The following is a 27,886-nucleotide window of genomic DNA, read 5'->3' on the forward strand; positions in this document are numbered from 1 at the left end:
GTCATTTTCACAATGTTGAGTCTACCTATCCATGAGCATGGTATGTTTTTCCATTTACATAGATCCCTTTGGGTTTCTTGCAGTAGAGTTTTGTAGTTTTCTTTGTATAGTTTTTTACATTCCTGGTTAGATTTATTTCTAAGTATTTTATTTTTTTAGGAGCTCTTATAAATGGCATTGTTTTCCTGATGTTCTTTTCATTGTTCTCCTTATTGGTGTATAGGAATCCAAATTTTTGTATGTTTATCTTGTATCCTGCTATTCTGCTGAATCTTTCTATTAGTTCCAGTAGTTTTCTCATGGAGCCTTTAGGGTTTTCACACCACTTTTTTTTTAATTAAAAAAAGTTGGTATTTGTTGTATGAATATATAATAATAGTATATTCATAGTAATATTTGTGGACTAAAGGTTGCTTCCATTTCTTTGTTATTATGAATAAAGCTACTATGAACATTCTTCTAAATAATTTTTGATAGACATATATGCCCATTTCTTTTGGATATATACCTATGATGATTAAGAGTGGAGTTGCTGAATCAACAAGTCAGCATCTGTTTAGCAACAATTTCCAAAATGGTTGCATAAATTTATACTCCTAAGTATGCAGTGATATCTCATTGTGATTTTTATATTCTTTTTCCTGATAACTAATGAGATTGGGTATCTTTTTATGTGCTTAATTGTCATTGAAAATCATCTTTTTTCAAGTGCCTATTCAAGTCTTTTGCCCAGTTTTAATTTTTACTGGGATTATATTTGTCTTCTGATTCTCTTGTAGCATTTCTTTAAATATTCTAGATATGTGTTCTCTGTTGGGTATATTAATTGCAAAATTCTTCTCACAGGTTGTGGATTGTCTATGCACTCTATTATGTCTTTTGGTGATTAAAAGCGCTGAATTTTAATTAAATACAATTTATCAAGCTTTTCTTTTATAATCAATGCTTTTGAGTGTGCTGTGCCTTGTTTAAGAAATCTTTGCCTACTTCATGGCCATGCATATATTCTCCTATATTTTCTTCTAGAAGCTTTATTGTTTTACCTTTTACATTTTGATCTCTGATCCTTTTCAAATGTATTTTGTGTTTGATTTGATGTAGTGGTCAAGTTTCACTTTTTTTTTTTTTTGGTCCAATCACTCCAGAACTTTTCTTTTAAAAAAACAGATTTTTTTCCCCCGCTGAATTGCAATGGGCTATCGTAGTTTAGATGACCCTGTATGTGTGGACCATCTTTTCTGTTCAACCAATTTATTTGGCTATTCTTGTGCTAATACCACTCTCTCTTAACTACTCTTCTAAGATACTCTCGAATTTGTTATTTGCAATCATTTATAACTTTTATTGCATTGCTAAGTGGCACTTTACATTGCATTCAAACACCTTTCTAAATTTTAAAAATTTCTTCTTGTAGTAACAGTGAGAGTTAGTTAAAGACTAGTTATTTTTAATATATACTCCCAGATAGAAAAAGTAAATATAAAAAAAAAAATTGGTCAGGGAAATTACTGGTCTGATTTTGCTAACACTGGACAGCAGAATCCAGATTACTAACAGTCAGATACAGTCCAGCCACTGTATCCTGAACAATATCTAGTTATTATCTTTTTACCTTTTAATAAAATAATAGTTTACTTAAAAATCCCTGAACTATAGTATGAAATGAAAATACATACATTTGACTAAATCAGTGACAACAAAGTTGAGAAGGATATAAATTTCATGGTTTTCTTTACAAGTAATATTCGAAGTACCATTATCCAATGTCAGAAATAGTTGGTATTCTAGCTTGGGATAGCTTTCTAGAGGTTCTTTTGATCTGCTTCTGAGTTGCATGCTGAATTGTTTTATTCTGTTTGCATGGAAATTAAGCATAATTGCAGCAGACTTGCGTTTAATATGATTAACAATTATATTCTCAATTGTAGCAAGTCATACAAAGTTTGCTTGATGTAAGAGACAGTTATTATTATTTTTTAATGGAAACTCTGTTTCTTTCCTGTATGCACTAGACAATAGAGACTAATGTCTGCTGTTGTTCCTCCCTTTTGATAAACCTGAGTGGACCAACTGTGGGATGGAAATTTCTGGATTTCAACCCTGCTATAGAGTTCTTTCTGTCTTGCACTGGATTATCCATTATTTTTACTCTGTTTCATGCCTTAGCCTAATAAGGCATTCTGAGGTAATGCAATTGTAGGCAGAAATGTTTTGTGTTGATTATAGCAAATGACTTGGATATTAGTAAATTCTAAAATCTACTGCTAATCTCTTTAAGAAGGTGGCTATTTCCAAGAGACAGAAAGGGCCACATAAACCAGAGACTTCATCAGTCTGAGACCAGAAGAACTAGATGGTACCCGGCTACCACCAATGACCGCCCTGACAGGGAACACAACAGAGAGTCCCTGATAGAGCAGGAGAAAAGTGGGGTGCAGAACTCAAATTCTAGTAAAAAGACCAGACTTAATGATTTGATTGAGACTGGAGGAACCCTGGATGACATGGCTCCTGGACTCTGTGTTAGCCCAAAACTAAAACTGTTCCCAAGGCCAACTCTTCAGACAAAGATTAGACTGGACTATGGGACTTAAAAGGATATTTGTGAAGAGAGTGCCTCTCAGCTCAAGTACATACATGAGATTAAATGGGCAGCTTCTGTCCGGAGGTGAGATGAGACTACAGAGAGGGTCAGGAGCTGGTTGAATGAACACAGGAAATTCAAGGTGGGAAGGAGGAGTGTGCTGTGACAATACAGGGAGAGCAACTAAGGTCACACAACAATGTATGTATAAATTTTTGTATGAAGGACTAACTTGAATTGTAAACTTTCACTTAAAGCACAACAATAAAAAAAAAAGGTGGCTATTAGTCTGTTTGCTTAAAGAAACATAACTAGTTTTTTTTTAGTCTGTTAATAAAAAGCCCTCTTAAGAAGAGCAAAGGAACAAAATCTTCCCTTTAAGACTCTTGGAGAAAAATAGCTGTAGAGATCAGATCAGTTTCCAGTGAATGATATTTCAAAGGCTACCACAAACTCCCTGAGAAGGATCTCATGCTTGGTGAAGTGGGAAAAAAACAAAACAAAACCATTGCCGTCAAGTAAATTCCGACTCATAGCGACCTTACAGAACAGAGTTGAACTGCCCCATAGGGTTTCCAAGGAGCGGCTGGTGGATTAAAACTGCCAACCTTTTGATTAGCAGTCATAGTTCTTAACCACTGCACCACCAGGGCTCCTTGGTAAAGTAGAGGGTCAGCAAAAAAGAAGACCTTCAATGAGATGGACGGACAGAGTGGCTACAACAATGCTCAAACATAGCACCTACTGTGAGAATGGCACAGGACTAGGCAGCACTTTGTTCTGTTGTCCATAAGATCGCTATGGGTTGGAATTAACTCAATGTCACCTAAAAACAACGTCATCAACTCAATTCATTGACCTTCACTTTGGCCTTTTCTCACTATTTCCCAAATAATATAAAGAAAAGGTTCTGAAATAATATTTTAAAAATTAAATATTAAAAACCAGGGATAGAAACAGTACGAGAGCATCACAGGATTTGGGTCATTGGCTTTCATTTTTCCTTGTCATTTACATGTAGTTGCAGCTTCTCCGTGGGAACTAATGAATAAAGTCAAGCAAATAGTTTGAAAAAGGAAAATACTCTTCCAGAAAATTGTCAGAAACAATATGGTTCTTTTTTCCTCTCCTTTCTCCTCTTCTCTCTCTCTCCTTTCATTTTCTACTTTTTCTTCTCCTCCTGCTCCCATTGCTTAATTTCTGGCTTTTTAACTTCTATTTTTAAGCTCCAGGATTTTTAGGGTGGAGTGGGGAGCGCGAGTGGCAGAATAAAGACAACCAAGATAAAATTAAGCGTTTTTATACAGGCAGTCCCCAACTTAGGACGAACCACCCTATGACATTCTGGTTTTTGCTTTGTATATCTTATCGTTAGCAATATATACTACGTACAATGATGCATGATGTAATTTTCTGATGTTATCGTTCTCATGCCAACCCTCAAACACAAATAAAGATCAGATTTATCAAGATACTAATATTTACAGTCAATAATAATGAAAACTAAAAAAAAATGAGGCATTCAGCTTACTTCAGAACCAACTTATGATGGAGTGATCAGAACAGAATCCTGTCGTAAGTCAGGGACTACCTGTATATTCATCCTCCAAGAAAAATACAAGGTTATTTGCATACCATATCTTATTTAAGAAGAAAAACAAGAGCATGGATTAGAATAGCTATAATCAACAAGTACTTTGTTTGACTAGTCTTAGTTCATCAGAACCTGCTGCCATTGCTGTATTTATGTATTGAATAAATATATTCCTTTACTTATCTAGAACTTCTGGCTGAGAGTCTCCTTGTTGCCTCCACATCATATCAATTTTCTAAATGTAAATAAGACACTTTTCAGTCCTTATCTTGATTGACCACTCAACGGTTTTTGACATTGATAGACATCTCTTCTCTAAATAGACTATTTCCCAGGCTTTCCTAGACTTTCATGGCAAACAAATTTCTGAATCATTTCCATTTTTCTGGCCACTCCCTCAGCTCCTTTTTATTTGGGCTTCTTTTCTCTATCTTTACTTTAAATATTTTATTTCCAAAGAGGTGGACCTTACCTTCAGCTCCTTTCTGTAAATGGTTCCACTCTCTTTAGATAATCTGATCAGTTTCCTTAGTTCAGTTACCCTTATAATGCTGATGACTCCAACCTCAATGTATAGTCCTCTCCTTAAAACTTTCAGACCTATACATACAAACTCCTACTGGACATCTTCATTTGGCTATCTCACAGCTAAAACATTCGACATGTTCAACAATAATCTTATCATTTTCTCAGAACCTCCTCCTATCCCCACTTTACCTGCCAAATTTGCTACACAACTAATACCTTATCTCTAGTTAATGGCACAATCATTCATTTGCCTCAAACAGAAATTTTGGAATCATCCTGACTCTTACTTCCTTCTAATTTACAACCTCAATCCCATACAAATGAATGCAATGGGTTTTTGGAACTTATCTACTTATTGCTAAATCCACTATCATATCCTAGTCCAAGATATACAATGTATTTTCTTTGAACAATTATAATAGACCCTTGGCTGACTGCTCTGTGTCTAATTTTTCCCTCTTCTAATCAGAGCGCGGGTGGTGCAGTGGTTAAGCGTTTGTCTGCTAAACAAAAGGTTGGCAGTTTGAATCCACCAGCAGCTCCTTGGAAACTCTATGGGGCAGTTCTACTATGCCCTGTAGGGTCATTGTGAGTCGGAATCGACTCGACAGCAACAGATGGGTTTGAGTCTATTCTTCACTTTGAAAAACAGAAGATCTTTTAAAGTACAAATTCTGTCAATTTCTGGCTTGAATTCTTTTGCTGTCTTTAGGATAAAGTTCTCTAACTTCTTATCATGGTTTTAGAAGCTCTCCATTATCTACGTCCTGCCTGTTAAGATTCTATGAGTTCCACTGAGCAAAATCCTAACGAAACTATGAAAAGCAAAAATAGGAAACTTTAAAGGACCCCAAGGTAAAAGATAGAACCAAGATTGAAGATTATTCTAGAACACAAGTCTGGAATGATGTAGGAAATTCTCTTTCCGTTTCTCATCTACACATTCTGAGTGCCTCATTTGTCTTTACGACTTCAAATCTGCTTATTCTGCATCCCATTGCACATGGTAGAACACGGCTGCTGGCTAACAAGTCTTTATTTTATATTTTATCTGTGCAAGGGAGCAGCAGACAGTATCAGACTTGAAATATTTAATCAACAAACTGAACTCTTCAGACAGAGCTCTGATTGGCAAAGATTGTGTCAGAAACCCTCATCATTTGACTATGTTGCTGGACTCTCTGATACATTAACAGATAATACGTAAATAAAGCAAAGCTGATACAATTTTAACTCATTGTAGTAAGGGAGAATACCCCCTTGACAGACTCTAAGCAGTATTTCAGAAGGGGAAAACCAGATGTGGGATATTTATTGGACTTTGGGGTCTTGGCTTAAGTGGTTTGATGTTTTTTCAAAGTGGGGAGCTGACCTGCAATGGGCTTAATTTGTCATAGGATTGTTTAGGGTACATGAACAAGCAAAGCAAGAGTCCTGAGGTGAAGACTTTGCTTAATAAGTAAGCAGTTTGCCCAGGTAAGCCCACTATAGCCTTTCATAGATTGATCTGTTAGGATTTCCTGAAGAGAACATTAAAGTTACTTACTGATTTATAGACTTTTTTTTTCCCTTGCAAGAATTTTCTGGAAGAAAAAACTAAATAGTGTTGACAGAGATGGCCTACATTTTCATCTAAGTCATGTTGACAGATTTTCTCAGTTATCAGTCTCCCATTGTGTTAATTTTTCAGCCTATGCTGGAGGATTAAAAAAAACAAAAACAGGAAACCCTTTGCCCTCAAGTCGATTCTGACTCATGGCGACCCCATGTGTTACAGAGTAGAACTGCTCCATAGGGTTTTTTTTATTATAATCTTTACAGAAGCAGATCACCAGGACTTTCTTCCACGGTGCCTTTGGGTATGTTAGAACCACCAATTTTCAGGCTAGAAGTCAAATGAAAACTTTCTGTGCACCCCAGGGACCTGTGCTAGATAATAGAACATTTTATTTTAGGGATATGATCAATCCTGATGTACACCACTATTTGAAGAGTGATGTTTGAAAATTAGTTTCTGTTTCAACTGTCACGTACAGCAAGTTTTTGGGTCTTTTTTTTTTTTTTTTTTTTTTTTTGAGGGAGGTGGTGACCATTAGTTGCATCATCTGATGTATTTAAGACTTTGGAGATGATCCATCTGAACACTGCAGTAGGGAAAAATATTCATAGAAGAAGAATTCTGGGTAGAGTTTGTGGACCACTTTTAAGTTAACAGCCAAGAGAGATGAGATTAAACCTAGAGAACATATTCCATCCACAACACGAAGAACTTTCAGAACCAGATATGTGGGTATTAACCAAATCCCCTAATTTCATGATGTCTTCGTTTTATTCCCAGCTGGTCTTAGTAATATTAAAATCAGAGAAGGCTGTAGGAGTATAAGCACATCAGTCTTCCTCTAAAATGGTACCTTTATGTCAAGAGGCAATGTCACATCTAGGGTTCCTCTGTTCTGAACCACCATCTGTTCAAATGCATAAACTTCTCAGGTGAGTAGGCCTATGGACTTACTGATGCTATATGCATCCCCCGTCAATCTCTGAACCATTAGGTTTCTCTCCACTTCCCATGCTTCTTGTAAAGCATTATATGAAGAGGATTGAGGTCAAAAGAAAGCTATCCAGTATTTCTCTTGAATGGTTAAAGTTTTATACTTTAAATAGAGGCCTAGCTTTTCTCCTTCTAGAGTCAATCTCTTTACCACTTCTAACGCAATAAAGACCCGCTGAATCACATGGACCAAGTGGCAGGACTGCTTACAACACACCTTGGCCTGTTGCAAAGTCCTTTTCTGCTCTGTACTCCACTCAAAGATGGCAGCTTTTCATGTCATTCAGTAATTGGGCTAGAGCAGTATTCCTAAATACAGAAGATGCTGAATTCAGAACCCAAAGAAGCCCATCAGGAAATGTGCTGTCTCTTTGTGGTAGGAGATGCAGAATGTAACATTTAGCTTCTACTTTGGGGAGCATATCCAGGCGAGCCCCTGACTACTGGGCTGTTAAAACTTTTGGGATGTATCTAGAACATGGATCTGTAGTGTTCATCGCCCTCTCACTGGAGCACATGTGTCTTACCAATGTCTCCACTGTGCTAGCTACCTTTTGCTCATCAGGCCTAATCAATATAATGTCAACAGTGTGGTATTCTGCAGGAGGTCCAGATGGTCCATATCTCTTTGGACTATATTATGTTAGACGGCAGGCAGTTAACATAGCCTTAACAACAACAACAGTGTATAACTAAATGTATATTTTTGTCTATTCCATGTGAATCTGAATTGTTTCAAATCCTCTTTTCTGATTAAGATAAAAAAGGATTCATTCACCAAATCAGTGGCTGAATACCAAATATCTGAGGCTGTATAATACTGCTATAACAAAAATACTACAACAGCCATTGCAACTGGGGTTACTACTTGGTTGAGCTTATGGTAGTATAGAGTCACACTGGTGAATGTTTTTACAACCGAACTGTCCCCTTGTATCAGGGTTCATCTGTGCTTCATGTGCCACTGTTGATAGGGTCCTCATTGCCAGCTTTAAGCCCCCATCTTAAACCAACCATTGCAATCGGGTTTCCCAGGAGCAGGCACTGAGACAGATTTGGGTGTATGATGTTCGTTAGGGATTAATACCTGTGAAAAAAGGGGGAAGGAAGCAGGATTAAGCAGAGAAAGAAACTGAACTGTGATAGAGACCTGAAAAAGCATTGATCAGCCTGGTGCGGAGCTCTGGAACAAACATTGCCCAACGCTCAAACACAAGATGCAGGCTCTGCTGGGAAGGTTGTGACATTGGACAAGGTGATTCTCTTTAGGATGAGGCAAACGTGAAAGGAGCTGACAGTGGGAGGTTTCCAGTGACTGAACTCCTCACAGCTGGGCAGCAAGTCCTTCCCTGAAGGCGGATGGAGGTGGCGTGTCTCTGGTTCCCAAAGATGGTAACTCATGCTTGATAAACACAGACCTTCATGACATCATGCTCATTGATTCTTCGCTCACCTGAACAATAGTTTGGTCAATTTTCAAAGAAAATATAGCTCAACTGTATCCATTTCCTCAACTGAAATGTTACAAGGTACCTAAGTTTATGGAAATACAACTAGTTTGTTAAATGAATTCTATTCATAATGGGCAAAAAGAAAATATCTTTTACCTGGTTCTGTGGACTACTTTTTCATTACCTTTCATGTTTTTATCCACTATCAGGAAATAAATGATTTTTATCCAGGCATTAGGACATCAAGTCTCATGTAAAATAAAAACCCTATGCTCTCAACACATCCTCACTCCTCTAGCTTTGTCCTACTTCATCCAAGAAAGCCTGCAGGTATAAAAGGGCATGATCTTCTCTGTGTCTCATGTACTAGCCTAGAAACGTTCAATTGTAGTTTGCTACAGCAAATGCCTCCTCCAACTAACATACACTTCTGACCTTCTAGCTACAAAAATGGGGGTTTCCACTACTGCTTCTGGGTTCGATAATTCACTAAAATGACTCACAAAACTCAGAAAAGTACTATACTTAGGATTATACTTGTATTATAGCAGAAGGAATATAAGTAAATAGAGGCATTGGGTGAGATCTAAGAGGATCCCAAATTGGAAGCCTCCATGCCTCAAAAAGGGGACATGTCTGCCTCCCAAGTATCCATGTCTTTCACTAACCAGGAAGCTCACCAAGCTGCAGTGTTCAGAGTTTTTATTGGGATTTCTATACGTAGGCCTGATTGATTGAATCATTGCCCATGTGGTTTAACTCAACCTCTAGCCCCTCTTCTCTGAGGTCAGACTAGTATCACGCGATGGGTTTTTCTGGCTTGGCCACTCCTCACCCAATAGTCACCCCGTTAGTGTAAAATGTCAGGTGTGATCTGGAGCCCTCACAGATAACAAGGATTCCAATCACTGGGGAAATTCCGAGTTTAGAGATCACCTCCCAGGAATCATGGGTGAAAAACAAAATTTTGGGGGTAAAGTTAATTGTATACTCAACAATAGGAGAAGACCATTGCAGTTGTGCTCTGGCCAGAGTGGAACAGAGGGACCTGGCTTCCTAGGATAGGCTGGAGAGGTTTTGATACACATCACAAAACTGTAGCCACATTGGTGCCCTGCGGGGACTTCGACCGATAGAAGACAAGTTTTGTCAGGGAGCTTCTCCCTCCATTACCTAAAAAGACTCCATAAAGAGCTTGAACTTCATATTGGCTCTGGACTCTGGGGATGTACTGGGAAACCAAACACAGAAAAAGCTCTGCCCTCTCGGAGAAGGTTTCTGTTTAGGTCTATTTCAGGTTTTACATGTGATGAGAATTTCTTCTATAAAATTGTAAAACATTTAAAAATATATTCAATGTCAGTTTTCAGCATAGAGATAAGTAACTAAGACAGTCATCATGAACTCAAGGGTTCCATTTAAAAGATTTGTGCTTGCTTCCTTTCTGTATGGGTAACGATAATACCACTTTCCATAAAATAAGAGCCCTGGTGACAGAGTGGTTAAGTGATCAGCTATTAACCAAAAAGTCAGCGGTTTGAACCCCACCAGCCACTCCATGGCAGAAAGGTGTGGCAGTCTGCTTCTGTAGAGATTACAGCCTTGGAAACCCTATGGGACAGTTCTACTCTGTCCTACAGCGTCACTATGAGTTGGAATTGACTTGATGGCAATGGATTTGGTTTGGTTTTAATAAAAAAAAATATTTTTGTGGAGAGACCCATTCAAAGTTGTAGAGTGCTTTTGTTATGGTTTCTAAAGCAACTTAGCAGGCTTTAGTTTAAGCATTTTATTTACATTGCCATTTGAATGCTTACTACAGTATTTTTCCAGAAACAAACATTTCTGACTGGTAAAACAGTAACTCTGCGTTATTCTTTTCAGACATTCACTCAAGTTAACATTCAGTTGTTTACTCTCTTTTTTTCTTTTTGAAGTGGCATCACAAAATTCTTTATTTGCTAAATGAGCTAAAGTCAGACCAGAGATTCTTCATGATTTCTTGCTAAATCCATGGGGAATTGCAAAAGTAATACAGAAAAAGTGAATCAAGGAAACGGGTGTGCATAAGAGTGAAATTAATGGATGTATTTTCAAAGAGTTAAAAGAACATGTTTTGCGAATTTACAGAGCTAATGCTATGCTAGCTTCCTCTTGAACTGATCTATCAAAATTTGGATATTAAAAAAAAGCTTTAAATCTTTTTTTTTTTTTAGAGTTGGGCGTTCTAGATTTTGCCTCTCAACTTATTTTTTCAGTGTATGTTTCAAAAATGCATATTATATTCTGGGCACTAGGATTATAAATAAACAAAATATGGTTGTTGTTCATTAAATTTGATTAACTGTGGCTGACGCATGAGTAAACAATTAAACTGAAATATGACTATTACTATGATGACCATATTCTTTTATGAAGTAAATAAATGTTGATTGGGTGTAGATTATGATTCAGTATCTATGGTTACGAAGATAAGAAACATCAATTCTCTTTCCAAGGAATCCATGAAATACGCAGTTGGCGATATCTCAAGATGATGATATGGAAACATATTATAATTACATCTTCTTGTTGTTGTTAGGTGCCACTGGGTTGGTTCTGACTCATAGTAACCTCATGTAAAACAGAACGAAACACTGCCCAGTCCTGCCCTATCCTCACAATCGTTGCTATGTTTGAGCCCATTGTCACAGCCACTGTGTCAATTCATCTCATTGAGGGTCTTCCTCTTTTTGCTGACCCTCTACTTTTTACTTCTTAACAAAATAGAAAAGATTATTTAGGAATGAATTCTCAGAGAATATGGTTTCTAAGCCAAACCATCAAGGGCAGGTAGTTTACCAGGTAAAGAAGAAAAATAAAAGCAATTCAAGTAGATGGAACAGCACATAAAACAGCATGGAAGAAAAATGAATTGTGAAGTTCTGGAAATGGCAGATTCTTCAATATGGCTGCAGGAAGTGAGTGATTTTAAGCATGTAAATATGTGATCACATTACACTTCAAGATCTTCACTCCAGCAGTAGTGGGGTTAATAGTTCAGAGTGATCTAGACTGAAGGAAGTAAGATATTAGAAGCACTTGTAACAATTCAGGGAAGAAATCATTGTATTTTAACTTAATAAACAGGTAGTAATATGAATCAGAATCAACTCAAAAGCATTGCATTTGGTTTTTTAGTTTTAAATGAGAAAAATAATTTGTATAGAGGAAGAATTGCCCAGACTTGGTGATTGGTAGGAAGCAGTAGGTGATCAAAAAGAGGTATCGAGAATGATTTTTAGTTTTCAAGAGCCATTTTCAGCAAAACTGGGAGCATGAAAGCATAATTCCCTGAGACATGAAGTACAAACATGGCACACAAATATTAAATAGACTGTATGTTCAGACTAGGATATTGAAGATAGACTAAAAATTAAGAGAAGGCAAGAAAGGAAAAGGAAGGTGTTGTCAACCATGTCAAATACAACAGAAGAGCTAGGTAATAAAAAGTTTGTTCATTTTTGGTGACCATAGAAAGAGAGACTTCAATACAGTAGTGAAGTGATATTTATGTTTTATTAAATTTAATGGAAGGTTATAGAACTGCCAGATGTATATTGTTCTTTAAGCAAAATATATTTAGTGGGAAGCAGGAAATGCATAGTCTACCTATTTCATTTTTCTTTTTATATGATACTCTTGAAAATTGTTTATGTTTTGAAAAAAAAAGCTAGTAGAGAATTTGAAGATAAAGATAGGGATACGAATGGATCAGAAAAAAAGATTGTGAAGACAAGTGAAATTATTCAAAAGTCTAAGGGAGAACAAAGGAGAAAATAACCTTCTCTGTCTGAGAAAGTCAATAATGCTTCACAAGTAAATATTGTATTCTATGCTATATACTTTAAGATATTTAATAACTTGTTACATAGCCAACTATATGGTCTCCATTTTCCTATAAATATGTAAACTGTTATCAGGGCAGGATCTCACTTCTGTGCCCCTTTCCATAGTGTGTCCAATCCAGCTGTATCAGGCCTAATCGTATCTATTTATGGAATAATCTGAGGACAGAAGACGTAGGAATGGATGGAAGACCCCTGATTGAGTTAAAGTTTCTCTGCTTGTAAGTTTTACCCATTAAACCTTATTTTCTATTTACAGATCCCAATGCTAGTGATATGGGTGCTTGTGTCCCCTTTGCTCAACCATATTAAAGACTTGCTAGTGTCAAAATATGAGTGGGCACTAACTTGAGGAAAGAGAATGAAAGGAAAGGGGAGAGTATTTATTTACTTATTTATATACTTCCTTTCTTCCTTATGTATTTTAAGATGGACAAAATGTGAGCATAGTTTTAGACTTCTCTGTGACTAAGCTTTCCTCTGGAATACAGTGCATGTCACTCTAATCCTACTCATCAAGGTACTACTAAAGTAAATTTAGAATAATACTATGTACTATGTACTTGTAAGAACTTCTTCCTCCTTAGAAGTTTTTCAAGAATGGTATCATCACCAGATGTTAATTAGTCTTATCTGAGAGACAGTATCATGATCAAGAAAATCAGGCAATACTAGCTTAAACAGTTTTCATTGTCTTAAATGTGTTCAGAGTGTTAAACAAGTCTGCAAGTTCTTTGGAAACCCTGGTGGCGTAGTGGTTAGGAGCTATGGCTGCTAACCAAAAGTTCAGCAGTTTGAGTCCACCAGGCGCTCCTTGGAAACCCTATGGGGCAGTTCTGCTCTGTCCTATAGGATCGCTATGTGTTGGAATCGACTCGACAGCAACGGGTTTGGGTTTTTTTCGGTGCTAGTTCTTTGATCATCTTCTCATCAAAAGAAAGAGTCTAATTCTCCTCCCACTGAGTACGAGCTGGCCTTCGCAACGCACTTCTAACCAACAGTATATGTGGTGGCAGTAACGCTGCATGACTTCTGAGGCTAGGTCATCAAAGGCCATGCAGCTTCCACTGGCTCTCTCTCTACTCCTGGGAGGCTTATTTTTGAAACCCAGTCACCATGCTGTAACGAAGTCAAGGAGCCACATGGAAAGTTCTTGGGTAGGTGTTCCCGCAACAGCTCCAGCTGAGGTTCCAGCTGTCGGCCAGCTGAACTACCAGAGGAGTGATTGAATGAGCGTTCAGATGATTCCAGCTTCTAACCTTTGATCGTCTCAGCTGATGCCAAGTTAGGTGTTTTCTCCAAGCCTTTGAAAACGAGTGTTGTTCTAAGCATTGAATTTTGGAGTAGCCTGTCATTCAGCAATAGACACTAGAGTGACTTTCCTTTAGCTACTGTATAAAGTTAACTTTATAAGAGGAATAAACTGCACATTGTTTTCTGAAATGATTTTATTATAGAACCTTTTTCTACAGCCCCTCATAGGACTAGCGTACTGCAGGATCCACTTTGAGGAACACTTAACGTTAATCATTACTTTTTCTCTGAAGTTTTTGAAATCATCCATTAAAAAAAAATCTTTTGCTGATTGTTATTTGGGTTGCATATCTTTAAAAGGCCATTCTTTTCTTCCACGATTGTCAAGAAATATAAGATGAAAAACTTGTAGTCTCTGAAGGGGCATATCACTTCCATTATGTTGACTATCTATCTGTCTATCTGTCTATCTATCTGTCTATCTGTCTAGCTAGCTAGCTATCTACATATATATATATATATACATTTTTTTTAAGTCAAACTTAGGTACGAAGTATAAGTTTCCCTAGCTTGTTAGTTTGATTTCTGCGAGTACTGACAAGGTATTTTAAGAATTTCTCAGACTATATATATTATGCAAATAAATACTCAATAAAGCTGCCTATTTGAAACTGAAGTACTGCCATATTAATTTTGTCTTCTATCAAACATCATCTGTCTCTATCTGTATGGAAGCATCTAGTACATTCTGTCACTGATATCATCTCAATCTTACTCTCCTCTTGTTTGCAGCCAGCTTCCACCCTCAGATTTATGTATTTCAGTGAAGGTATATGCATAGCACGTTACCATTTTCCAATCTTGATTTCCATTTCACAAAGTCACAGTAATAACAATAAGATTATATTTACTGCTCTGTTTTAGAGTCTCAATTTAAGTTTTCTTATTATCCATCCTCCACGTGTTGGTTTATAGATACCAAAACCATAAATATACTGAAATGATAGGATTTTAAGCCATGGTCCTAATTTCAATTTCAACTAATCCATGACATTTTCAAACACGGATAGATACCTCCTCATAGATTTTATTCTCTCTTCTGTAGTCACAAAGCTCCCGAATAATCTGTTATGAAGTTGATATAACACAAAATTTCACTACACCTATTGGCTTTCTGGGTTTAAGATACACAGTATTGAAAAATCGCTGTATTGTTTTTATTGTTTCCTTTCCTTACATATTCACCTCGCTGTCTGAAGCCAAATGTAGTAATATCAGTTTTACTTCTATATAAATTCATCAACGCACACTTATGCAATGTCTGCTATTATAGTATTCAGGACAAAACAACTTTGTGTTTATAACAGGGAAGCCCTTTTTTTCTCCATATTGCTATATTTTTGGTAAGGTATCCACCAATAAAACAGGAAAACAACATAGCCAGAGGGCACATAAAACTAGTTTATGAAAATATACATAGGAAGTTAAACTTTCCGAAGAATGGACAGGTGAAAAGGACAAATAAGATGACAATAAAGCATGTTTAATATTGCAAAATAATAATCCCACATTATCTTCGTGCCAGTTACTAAAGCCTCTAAAACATTTTCCTAGAAGTTATTTTGAATATAAAACAATTATTTAATTAATTCCTGAAAAAAATTTGGGGCACTTATTATAACAGATTTAGGCATAGGAAATATAACAATGAATAATGCTTAAAATACAGTCTAGTAAGCAATATAGAGAATAAATGTATAAATGAAAAAATAGTAATATAAATACAAAGAAGTATTAAATATCAAGAGAACAAAATGTGAAGGGTCAGGGATTACCCAATGATTAGGACCTAGGTTGAGAGTTGTGGATGTGGGGAGACACAGACTATTTTAGATGAGAAATAAGACCTGTCTTAAAAATGATAATTAACTGACATTTGAAAGATATGAAAAGCCAAGTCACGCAATGACCCGAGAAAATAGCATTCCAGGTAAAGGGAAAAGCTACAGGAATGGTCACGAAGTGGGTATGATCCTGGGAGCTGAAGAAACCAAAACAAGACCAGCTGGCTGCAGGAGTGGAGACCAGGAAATTAGCTTGAGCATGAAGTGCAGGGCCCGCAGCCAGGCGGCCTCAGTTAAATCCTGGCTCCGCTGCTGCATAATCTTGGGCAACTCACCCCTCTGAGCACAGTTCCGTCAACTGGGACCAGGAGGTACTTGCCTGATAGGATCGTGGTGAAGCTGGATGGCCAATACAACCCAAAGTCCTCTGCACAGAGGAAAGGCTGTATAAATGTCCACTCTTGGTGGGTGGTGGATAAGGTCTGAGTTAGGCAAAGATGAGATTATGTAGCACTTTGTAGGCGATAATAAGGAGTTTGGGTTTTATTCCAAATCTGATGATGCAATTAGAGAATTCCAAGCAGATGAGATACAATTTGTATTTTGGGAAAAAAAGAAATCTCTTATTGTGCTGAGTGGTGGATAGAATTTGAGGTGTGGGGTTGAAGCAAGAATGGAAGCACGGAAATATGTTTGGAGACTATTTCAGTACTTCAAACCAGAGGGGAGGATGGTTTGTGATATGGTGAAATTAAATATTTCTTTTAGTTTTGGTCTTCTTGGATTTTGAATTGTCTATAGGCCTGAAAAATATATTGTGGGCTTGGAGATCAGATGCTATGGAACACTGGAAAACTACTGATCTTTAAAGGACAAGGAATATATCTTGGTTTTAGTCCTAAATCTGCTATTACTACATTGTGTTAACTTGGGTGAGCCACTTGATATATCTAAAATAATTTTTACACAAAATTGGTCACTGAAGTAGATGACAATGGAAGTTACTAAACAGAGGTTACTGTTACTAAATTCTAGAATACTCTAGTTCTAAAATTCTATCCTAAATTTTATTTGGAGTTTTGGTAATATATTTTAATATGAAAAGATAAATGTTATCTATCATCATTATATCAAAAAATATCCTTTCAATTACTGGCCCACTTAAAGTTAGCTTTGGTTTCAATTTTTTTTCTTACATTTGGAATTACCAAATAAATTCCTCTTATTAATTAAGGTCTACGTAATTCCTTAATTTTGGTGTTGCGGATTAGGATAAGATGCCAAAATTTTCCAGAATTTGCACTTAAATTGTTCAATTATTTTTAAAGATACACATGTCTATGTCTAAAACTATTTTCAGGGTAAAAGCATCTTAAGACCATTAATTTAAATTTATCCTAATAGACAGCAGTCCCTCACTAGCATTTATACCTCATCTCTGCTTCTTCGGTGTGACCTATTATACTACTTTCTTCTTCTCCATTTGTTTCTCAAATCCTTGCATAAAAACAAAACAAAACAGAAGAGTCCCCATGGAGTCGACTTCAACTCGTGGCAACCCTATTTGTGTCAGTGTGCTCCATAGGATGTTCAGTGGCTGAGTTTCTGGAAGCAGATCACCCATCCTTTCTTCCAAGGGACCTCTGGGTGGGCTCAAACCTCCAACCTTTCAGTTAGCTGTCAAGTGTGTTAACAGTTTGCTCCACCCAGGGATTCCCATCCCTTGCATATCCCTGTCCAAAGCCAACAACCCACCCTTCAACACTCATTCTCTTTTGCTTTTCTTAAGGCATCTCATGTTGTCTGTTTAGGATTAGGGCATTTTGCAAAAATAAATGAGCACTGCAAACTTAGTAATAAAAATAATTTCAGAATCTCTATGTCTTAGAGTTGCAATTACTTCTGAGGCTTTACATTTCCTGTCTTTTTTCTTTTTTCCTAATCTTACCTCAATACCAAGGATATTTTCCTCAAAAATATAGCTGCTTTTCATCTTGTTGCGTGTTTTATACATTCTTTTTTACCAAATGATCACAGCTGTCAGACTGGGCACTGGTTACTTAAAACATTTATTTCCATGGGACATTTAAATCAAGAAAGCTAATATTAGATTAAATTAATCTGTATAATGAAATACTTAATAGTAACCTGTCTTTAGTTTTATATTAAACACAGTATATTTTTTCTTCCAGCGCTATGGTACATAGTTAGCTTTATAAGAATCTGATACAAATTTTACTTCTTTTTTCTTTTATCATTTTTAGTAATTTTATAAATGATCATGTTAAATATATAGGTAGTTTCTGATTATTATTAAGGGCATTTTTACGTAAGCATCCATAAACTTTTGATAACTAAATTTGCCCCTGGAGAGAATAACAGATACTACGATACTTAAAAAATAATTGCAATGTAAAAGTTTTGAGAAAGGCAAGGGATAAGGGTGTTTTAAAAAACATATTATGTATTCCAAAAATTCCCTGAATATCATTAAAATGTATGTTTTTGATAACAATGAAAAGATAGGAAACAATAATCCATTTTTGAAATGCTACAGCACTGAAATAATACCATTACTATAATACCTCATAGGCAATTTGAATTTTTATGTTCTCTGAAATTGCAACATAGTCAAGAAAAAAATTACTTAAATGGTATATATGATCATGTTGTCTCGTGTATGGTGAGGCAATTTTGGTCCCTACCATGGAAAGAATATTTCTGGGTATATTATCAGTATTTTCTTATGATAATGGGACATAATTCCTTCCTCCTTTATATATTTTCTCTGTCTTTGTTAAAGTAGACTCTAACATAACTAGGATAAAGAGGAGAAGGCTCAGGCAATTTTGTTGCATCCTAAAACAACAACATCCAGTCCTCGGTTTTAGTAATGTGAGGCTATGGAGAAAAAGACAAGCTAGCCGAGTAATATGGGTCGAGCTTGAGAAAGCCTTTTGAGAAATAAAAGTTGGATTTTTTGGTTTGTTTATTTGTTTGTTTTTTCATAGATAAAGGCTTTATACAGAAGGGCTGTAAAATATGCTCTCCTAAATGTTTTGGAAAATTAGCTCTTGAGGTCCATCTAATTTTATAAGTGCAGAAGAAATAGTCAGGGTAAGTCTGTTTTTATGCGCCTACACATTTATAATTATTATTCTTTTATGCCGATTTGGCTTTTTATCATTAGAAAGTGCCCTACTTTACCCTTGTTAATATTTGATGTTCTGAAGCCTGTTTTGCTTGATAATTATAGAAACCTGCTGGTTTTCTTACGATTAGCACGTGTAGGGTTGAATTTTTACATCCTTTTACTTTTAAGCTATCTTCACACTTCTTCATACTTAAAATGTTTTTCTTCTATACCTATACATAGTTGGGTTTTGCTTTTATAGTTGTCTGATAATGTCTTTTAATGGGAAGTTTAAACCACATTTAATGTAATTATCGATATGATTAGAGTTAAATCTAGAATCATGACAAAATAGTTTTGGATTCCTACTTCACTTAGTGAAGATGATTAGTCTTCAAATGTTGAAGAGTCGACCCAGAATCATAATATCACTTTCACCCAGGGTTCACGTCGTGGCGCTATATCCTTTGTCACGGAAAAGCTTCTAAGTCAGTAAAGATTTCCAACTTTATATTTTAGCCCTTGATCCCACATCTCCCTGATCCAGTATCCTGAAGATTTAAAAATCGAACTTCTCTGGAGCTTTGCTACCCTTGTAATTAAGTCTTGAGCTTGCTTCTCAGTTTTTTCTACCCTCAAGCTACAGGAGATGGGAGTATTTGTAAACGCTGCCAAGTAGGTTCTCTCTTCAGTACTTTGTTTTAAATTATTGGTTAATCACACGCAGCCTTTCAAAGTATCATTGTATTTACCCAATGTACCCAGGGGTTTTCAGCAAGAGTCAGCCAACTACATTGCCTTCATTATTCCTATTTCTCAATGACCTTTAAGGAGGCTCGGAGCACAAAATTAAGTGCTCACTGCTAACCAAAAAGTTGGCTATTGGAACCCCTTCAGCAGCTACAAGGGAGAAAGACCTGGGGAGCGACTTGCAGAAAGAATACAACCACAAAAACACTATGGGGCTATCCTACTCTGTCACATGGAGTCACTATGAGTGGAAAATCGACTCAGTGACCCCTAACGACAACCAATAACAACAATGTCCTTTTAATACTTGAGATGTTGCACTTGACAGTGTACTTTCTTCCACTGGTATTCCATCCTTTGTTCACCAAGAGTGAAAATTTTAACAAGTTCAGGGACTATCCAAATCCCACCTACCACCAGTGATGGGATCCCATTGCTAGCTGACACAAGGGTGATCCAACTCCAAAATCCCATTAGATTCTGCTCTTACGGCCCACTGCTGAATGGTATAAACCTGTAAGGTTGGGTTCCCTGGGAAACAGACAAAAGTCGGCATGAATTTTATAGGGTAACACTCACGGGAACAGCACATGTGAGGGAGTGAATGAAGGATTGGGCAGACGGAGGTGAGACAGCCGAGAAGCAGCTGCAGCGTAGACCTCCTAGGTGACCCTTTAGAGTTGTCCTAACTTGAGGTAAAGGGTTGGGCCTTTACATCTGCACATTGCCTGTCATTGTAAGTGGGTTACTCCTGAGGGGAGTATGTATAAGGTACATACTTGGATAAGGTAGTTTTCTTTTACTGAGGGCAGCTCCTGGGAAAGACTCAGCTCTATGTTACCAGCAGACAATAATCCCGGCAGCTGAGGGAATGATCGGCTCAGTCCTAAGGGCAGAGATATGGGGGTTGCACCACAGCATTTATCCTGCCCCCAAAGTAGGCTGAAGGATGAAGGACAGAGGTAAAGTTGTAAAACTGCCTAAGAAAGCTGGGAAGCAGGCTCACTCAGAATGGTTATACGATTAAAATTCAGTATTCAGTTCTCTTTATGCAATGAGAGGAAGGAGCCCTGGTGGCGCAGTGGTTAAGAGCTCGGCTGCTAACCAAAAGGTTGGCAGTCCAAGTCCACCAGCTGCTCCTTGGAAACCTTGTGGGACAGTTCTACTCTGTCCTATAGGGTTGCAATGAGTCAGAATCGACTAGATGGCAGCGGGCTTGGTTTTGGTTTATTCAGATCTCATTTGAGATTGAGGATCGGGTTTTTTAAGTGAGAGCAGTGGCTCATTTGAGGATTTAGGAATGATGTTAGGATTTTATCCAGGGCTAGGGTTTTGCCAGGAGGGTATGGATGAGGAAGAGAGGGACAAGGGAGTTAAGGGGCATTGCAAGGGAATAATAATGATGGGGCCAGGAATCTCACAGCATAAGGAGGGTCGGAAAACTAAATAGGCCATATTTTGGAAAAATGATAGGAGCAGCAAATATTTGCTGAAATGTAAAAATTATGAATATTCACTGTCTTCTAATACCAAATTAACTGTTTCTCCCAAATTTCCATGTGTTTTCTTTCTCTGTTCATTCCTTGTTAGTGCTACCAGCAAATCAAGACTGAATGAGGTCATGGCTTCATTTTCCGGTTGGTAGTAAATTCTCTAGACAAACACTAGAATAACTAAACAAAATTACATTTTAATTCTTCCTGCTCCAGGTTCAGTGGAAGGTTTCCAACCCACAAATGGATTTTGTAGGAAGAATTTATTATTGGTATGTTCAAACTTTAATTAGAGAGAATAAATGAAAATTGAAGTTTTCATTGTTATGGTTCTTAGGTTATTGATAAAATATTTTCTCCCATAAAGGCATACATATTTTGCTGTAAAAAAATTCATTTTTAATTAGATAACTTGGTTTTAACAGTGTTAAGTACCTGTTGTGCATTTAAATTTTATGGAATAGTAGTTGCTCTAGCTTTTACTGTGCTTTGCAGTATTTGAAGTTAATTTCTGCGTTATCAAGTAAGAATAGCTTATCCAGCATTTTCAAGGGAAACGTTGTAGCTTGCTATGAATTACTGCTGGATATGCAGAGCCAATCACCTCAGGTTTATAATAACCTGTGTTATAAGTCTCTTAACTCAAAACAAAACCCATTGCCATCAAGCTGATTCTGACTCACAGCAACCCGATAGGACAGAGCAGAACTGCCCTATAGGTTTCCAAGGTGCAGCTGGTGGATTCAAACAGCTGACCCTTTGGTTAGCAGCTGAACACTTAACCACTGGTGCCACCAGGGCTCCATAGCTCTCCTACATCAATTTAAGCAGCTAAGAATTGATTGTAACTTTCTAAGCCTCTTTGTTCCCCCAGATAAATACTGTCTGTCTTAGTTATCTAGTGCTGCCATATGAGAAATACCACAAGTGAATGGCTTTAAAGAATAGAAATTTATTCTCTTGTAGTCTAGGAGGCTAGAAGTATAAATACAGGGCGCCAGCTCTAGGGGAAGGCTTTCTTGTCTGTCGGCTCTGGGGGAAGGTCCTTGTCATCAATCTTCCCCTGGTCTAGGAGCTTCTCAGCACAGGGACTCCAGGTCCAAAGGACATGCTCCACTTCTGGCTCTTCTTGCTTGGTGGTAATGAGGTCCCTATCTCTCTGCTTGCTTCTCTCATTATCGTTCTTGTAAGATAAAAGAGATGATGCAGGCCAACCCCAGGGAAATTCGCCTTACATCAATCAGGGCTGTGACCTGAGTAAGGTGTTACATCCCACCCTAATCCTCTTTAACATAACCTAATCTTGCCTCATTAACCGTAAGCAGAGATTAGGATTTATAACACATAAGGAAATTACAACAAATCACAAAATGGTGGACAACCACACTATACTGGGAATCATGGCCTAGCCAAGATGACAGAAATTTTGGAGGATGCAATTCAGTCTATAACAATGTTGTTGCTGACCTCTTTACCTGGTTATAGAGAAAATTTCTTTCTTTCTTTCTTAATGTGAGATTTGGAATTTCAGCTATAAGCAGGATAAAGTTTGTTTTCATGAAACCCTTGCCATTTGCTGCCTCCAAAACCTACTTACAAGAATAGTATTCATTTTTCATGAAAATATACAGCAACTTTGCTTGTTCATTCAAGACTGGGGCTTACAGAAAACAATGATCCATAAATCTCTGTGTGTGTGTGTGTGTGTGTGTTTTAACATTTCTATGTAGATTCTAGTTCTTACTAGATCAGGTAGAGGGCTAGAAACAAGTTTCAGTAGGAGAACAATATTTGGCATCTGGTCTCTGACCTCTTCTACTCTTTCTGAGCCTTTGCTGCTATTAACTGATTATAGATCATGAGACATGAATCCACAGATCCATAATTAACGTGGAAGCCTTGAAAATAGTTTTGGTCTCTTGTATCATACCCAGTCCAGGACTAGAAGATTTCTGTAACAGAAATAATACTTTGTTACCAAGGATAGGCAATTTTTAATATATCAGAAACCCTAACCCCCCACCAAGAAAGAAAAACAGACAGACAGAAAGGCAGAAAAGACAAACAGAAAGAAAAAAAGAAAGAAGGAAGGAAGGGAGGGAGGGAAGGAGGGAGGAAAGAAAGAAAGAGAGAAAAGAGAAAAGAAAGGCAAATGAAGCCAATGTCAACTCAGTTCTGTTCATTCTATGCCTGCAATAGGTTTGCTGTAAGATATTAATCAAGGTTTAAAGTTCATCCATTAGTCACTGTATTTCCTTATGTGTCTCCAAATGCCTGAAACATTACTTCCTTTTAACTACTTTTCTTCCCAACTTCATTTTCCTGAATAAAAGCTATGGAAAACAATTTTTCCTACCATAAGCCTTTGATCAAAATGTGCAGCTGTTAAAAAAAAACTGAAGCTGATTACTCCTAAAGGCAAATAATTCCATTTTTCCTCAACTGTGTACAGCCATAAATGGGCAGAAATCATCCATGCCTGTTTCTTTGATCCAGTGCTTTGGATTTTTAATGATGACACCTAAATAAAAAAAACTCCCCAAAGTAGCAAACACACAGTAACATGTTGGAGGGTCTCTTTAGTCAGATACGGAAACAAAACATCTGTGAAATATGCTTTTCTTTAATACTGCGGAAGAGATGACCTTTAAAATCTCTGCAAAAGCAAGTCTTTAACTACATGCTGAGAAATAGAAGGCAGTGTTTACACTGCAAGTACTTCCATCCATGTAAACGGGAAACAGTGACAAGTCTGGCATTACGTTGTGTGTTACATAAAGTTAGGAAAAGTCATATCTCTCACTCAACTTAAAATTTTCTCATTAAACCTATTCATTGAACAGCTCTTCCTGGAGAATGATCCATTTATGGAAGAACATAGGGCAAAAGAATTTGGAGTCAGAGAGTAATGGAAATGGCTTAAAAAGATAAATCCTAAGGAATATTAGATAATTGCAAGAAAAAATAACAGAGTGACAACCTTTAGGAACAAACATGACTACAAGACATTTTAAGACGTTAAAAGACAAAAAAATGTAGAACGCAAAATCTCTTAGCATATTTAAAATTACAATTGGCATCTTAAAGGGAAGTATCCCTGGCTTTCCAACTCTTGACTTTCATATAACCCTTGCTTTCATATGTTAAACTTGGATGCCTCTAAATGGCATATTGATGCAAAATTTTGCTTTTCATACATCATTTGACAATAATAATTTCAACCCTAACTTCTAGTCTCTGCTGTTAGAGAAAATGTCCATGTCTCATCCAAATCAAAAGAAGACGCTTGTCAGCTCTCATTGTACCCACCGGGCTCATGCCTAGTGTATGCACCTCTGTACCCCCACGTGAATAATGTTACATCACAGATTCAGTAGGATTTAGACTCTTCCACATAGATCCTCCCTCATAACGTACCTACAGCTTTTGTTTTCCTAAATTCACACTGGACGAAGGTAAAGGCCATCTCCACAAATGCAAATAAACCCAGGCTGATTGGATTCACCTTGTTATCCATCTTATTGAAGAAATTTTAGGAAAAGTCCTTCTAATTCCATTAAAAGTTTGTAATATAACACCCCACACAACCATTCTTTTTAACTCTAACTGCTGGTTTTGATCCCCTCAGCCTGCCATCATCTGAACGGTCATCTACCCAATAACATCCAGAAAATGTCCAGGGACGTCGCAGGGACACTAATAAATGACATTTCATATTTTCACAAATAACAAATCTTTTCTTTTTCTGAAGCACTAATAAAAACACTGTTTGGCAACTATTTTAAAATAACAATTCCCTATGGAATAGATTTTATTTAAGAATTTAAAATGTTAACATTCCCCCCCTCCAGTGTTTCAGAAAAGCAATGGATTTATAAAAAATGTATTCTTTATTATACTAGCTAGAATGTCTCTGACCCTAAAAAGTTTCTTCTCTTCCTTCAGTACGTCATTTTTCCCCCTTGGTCTCTTCTGCCCATAGTTTTACTTCATTTCCAGAACTGGTATTTCTTCTCCAATTTTTTAATAAGTATTGATGCAACTACACGTCTTCACAGTGTTTCTGAAAAGCACAAGTTCCCAGTTACTTGCTTTTAATCTGCCATTCTTGATGCCAGAAAAATCAACAACGGAAACAAGAGGCAGTCAGCAAAATGGCACTATGCTTCTCAGGAGAAGTATTACACGGCATTTTATGGATGTGGGAGTTGAAGAAAAGCCCAATCACTTGAGCAAGAGACAGAGAGATCGAGAGAAAGGAGATTTGTATATTTTGGCAGCTTTCTAAAAAATAATAAAGAATGAAGAAACGTAGTGATTTTGAGTACAGGCTCTGTGGCTGGACCACCTGTGTTTGAGTCCTGGCTCTGACACTTCCTAGCTGTGTGATCTTTGGCAGTTTGTCAAAACATTCTGTGCCTCAGTTACCTCATCTATGAAATTAGTAACACTGACCTCACAGGCTTGTTCTAAGGATTAAATGAGTTAATAGTATAACTACGTATAACAATGTTTGGCACATGGTAAGTGCTCAATAAATGTTAGGAACTGTTATTAGCTTTTTGTACGTGAAGTACTATGTCAAGGTCAGAAGGTCCTCAAGGCCATCAGTCACGACCACTCACCCATGTTTGACTCCTTCCCGCAACATCCTTGCCAAGTAGCTGTTTAACATCTGCCTCTACCATTTGTTTTCATTATTTCTCATATCATATATTTTTCAGTACCTTCATCATTCTAGTTCCTCTTCCATAATTTCATTTCACTTGTTTAGGATTCCCTGGGTGGTGCAAAACAGTTAAGCACTCAACTACTGGACAAAAGTTTTGCTGTTTGAACCCACTCAGAGGTGCCTCAGAAGACAGGCTTAGTGATCCGTTTCTGAAAGGTCACAGGCCTTGAAAACCCTATGGAGGAGTTCTACTCCGCACACGTGGAGCTGCTATGAGTCACAATCCACTGGACAGCAGCTAACAGCAAACATACGCCATAGTAATATGTCCAAACATGAAACAAAATGCTTCACTTCAAAATAAAAATGGGCTAATTACTGAGTTCAGGAGTTCTGGGGTGGTTCAAACAGTTAACATGCTCGGCTGCTAACTGAAAAGTTGTAGGTTTGAGTCTACCTAGAGGTGCCTTGGAAGAAAGGCTTGGTGATCTACTTATGAAAAATCAGCCATTGAAAACCACTTATGGGGTTGCCACAACCCATAGCAACTGGTTACTGGCAACTGCTGAGCTCATCTTTCTACATATTACTTTCCTTTCTGTTAGTGCAACTAAAGATGAATTAGATTCTTGAGAACTATGTCACACTGTGGATTCCATTCTACATTCAGTAAACGTTTGTCACTTCAACTTTCTTACAACAAACTTTGTGATAAAAAGTGAACCAAGCAGTGGAGTTTCAAGTCAAAGTTTCCCTCAGGGAACTCAGTCTGGTAAATAAACCACTTGGAAACCCTGTGATGTGAACTGTGGCAGAGCTCTGCTGAGGAAACCATTAGGAATCTAAAAGGCCTGCCTTCTTCACAAATGCCGCTAGGATGCAATCCTCCCACGTACCCTTACTCATTGCTTTTAGGAACAGCATACAAGGCCTACCTACATTTCGAGTTGTTCATTCGTCTAGTTGAGTTTAACCCATTTCATTTTCAGATTGGCAGATGCATATCCGTTCATTTGTTCTATTTATTATTTCTAATGTCTATGTATTTAATGCTATCTATGCCTTTATTCAAGTAATTGATCAAAATGTCAAGCAATTCAGGGCAAATGTCCAGCCTTGTTCCCTTACAGTTTTGTCCACTGAAGCCAGAGTGACTTTTTTGACCAAAACAAACCGTTACCGTTGAATCGATTCCAACTCATAGCGACCCTATAGTACAGAGTAGAACTGCCCCATAGGGTTTCCAAGGAGTGCCTGGTGGATTCGAACTGCCGACCTTTTGGTTAGCAGCTGAACTCTTAACCACTGTGCCACCAGGGTTTCCATTTTTGACAACAGTACTTATTTATTTTAATATAATAGGATGTTGATAGGAATCTTATACACTTCTTGACTATCATGGCTAAAGGCAAGGTACTTGAATTTCAGAGCGGAACCACTGAATTGTTAGCATTTAGAGCTAGTTCATTCCCTGCAGGTTCCAGAACTACCTCTATCACCCACCACAATCCACCCTCAACCAGACAATACAGAGTGCTGAGAGGCAGGTGCTTGTTAATCTTGTGGATAAAATGTGCAATATTGTGAGAAGTTATGCTTTCCCCTCCACGTGGGCGAAGCAAGGAAGACACTCTGAAGCTTGCTCTTGAATGTCGAGTAGCTAAAGTGAACAGAAGAAATGAAGTAAAAGAGCCGAACAGAAGATTTCAAAAAGCAGCTTGAGATGACAAAGTAAAGTATTATAATGACATGTGCAAAGACCTGGAGTGAGAAAACCAAAAGGGCAGAACACTGTCAGCATCTCTCAAGCTGAAGGAACTAAAGAAAACATTCAAGCTTCAAGCTGCAATATTGAAGGATTCTATGGGCAAAATATTGAACAACACAGCAAGCATTGAAAGAAGATGGAAGGAATACAAAGAATCACCGTATCAAAAACAATCAGTCAATATTCAACCATTTCAGAAAGTAGCATGTGATCAAGGACCAGTAGTACTGAAGGAAGAAGCCCAAGCTGCACTGAAGGCATTGGTGAAAAACAAGGCTCCAGGAATTGATGGAATACCAGTTGAGATGTTTCAGTAAACGGATGCAGCACTGGAAGTGCTCACTCATCTATGTCAAAAAATTTGGAAGACAGCCACT

Source organism: Trichechus manatus, unplaced genomic scaffold, assembly GCF_000243295.1.
Source record: "Trichechus manatus latirostris isolate Lorelei unplaced genomic scaffold, TriManLat1.0 scaffold00281, whole genome shotgun sequence".
In the NCBI taxonomy this organism is placed as follows: Eukaryota; Metazoa; Chordata; class Mammalia; order Sirenia; family Trichechidae; genus Trichechus; species Trichechus manatus.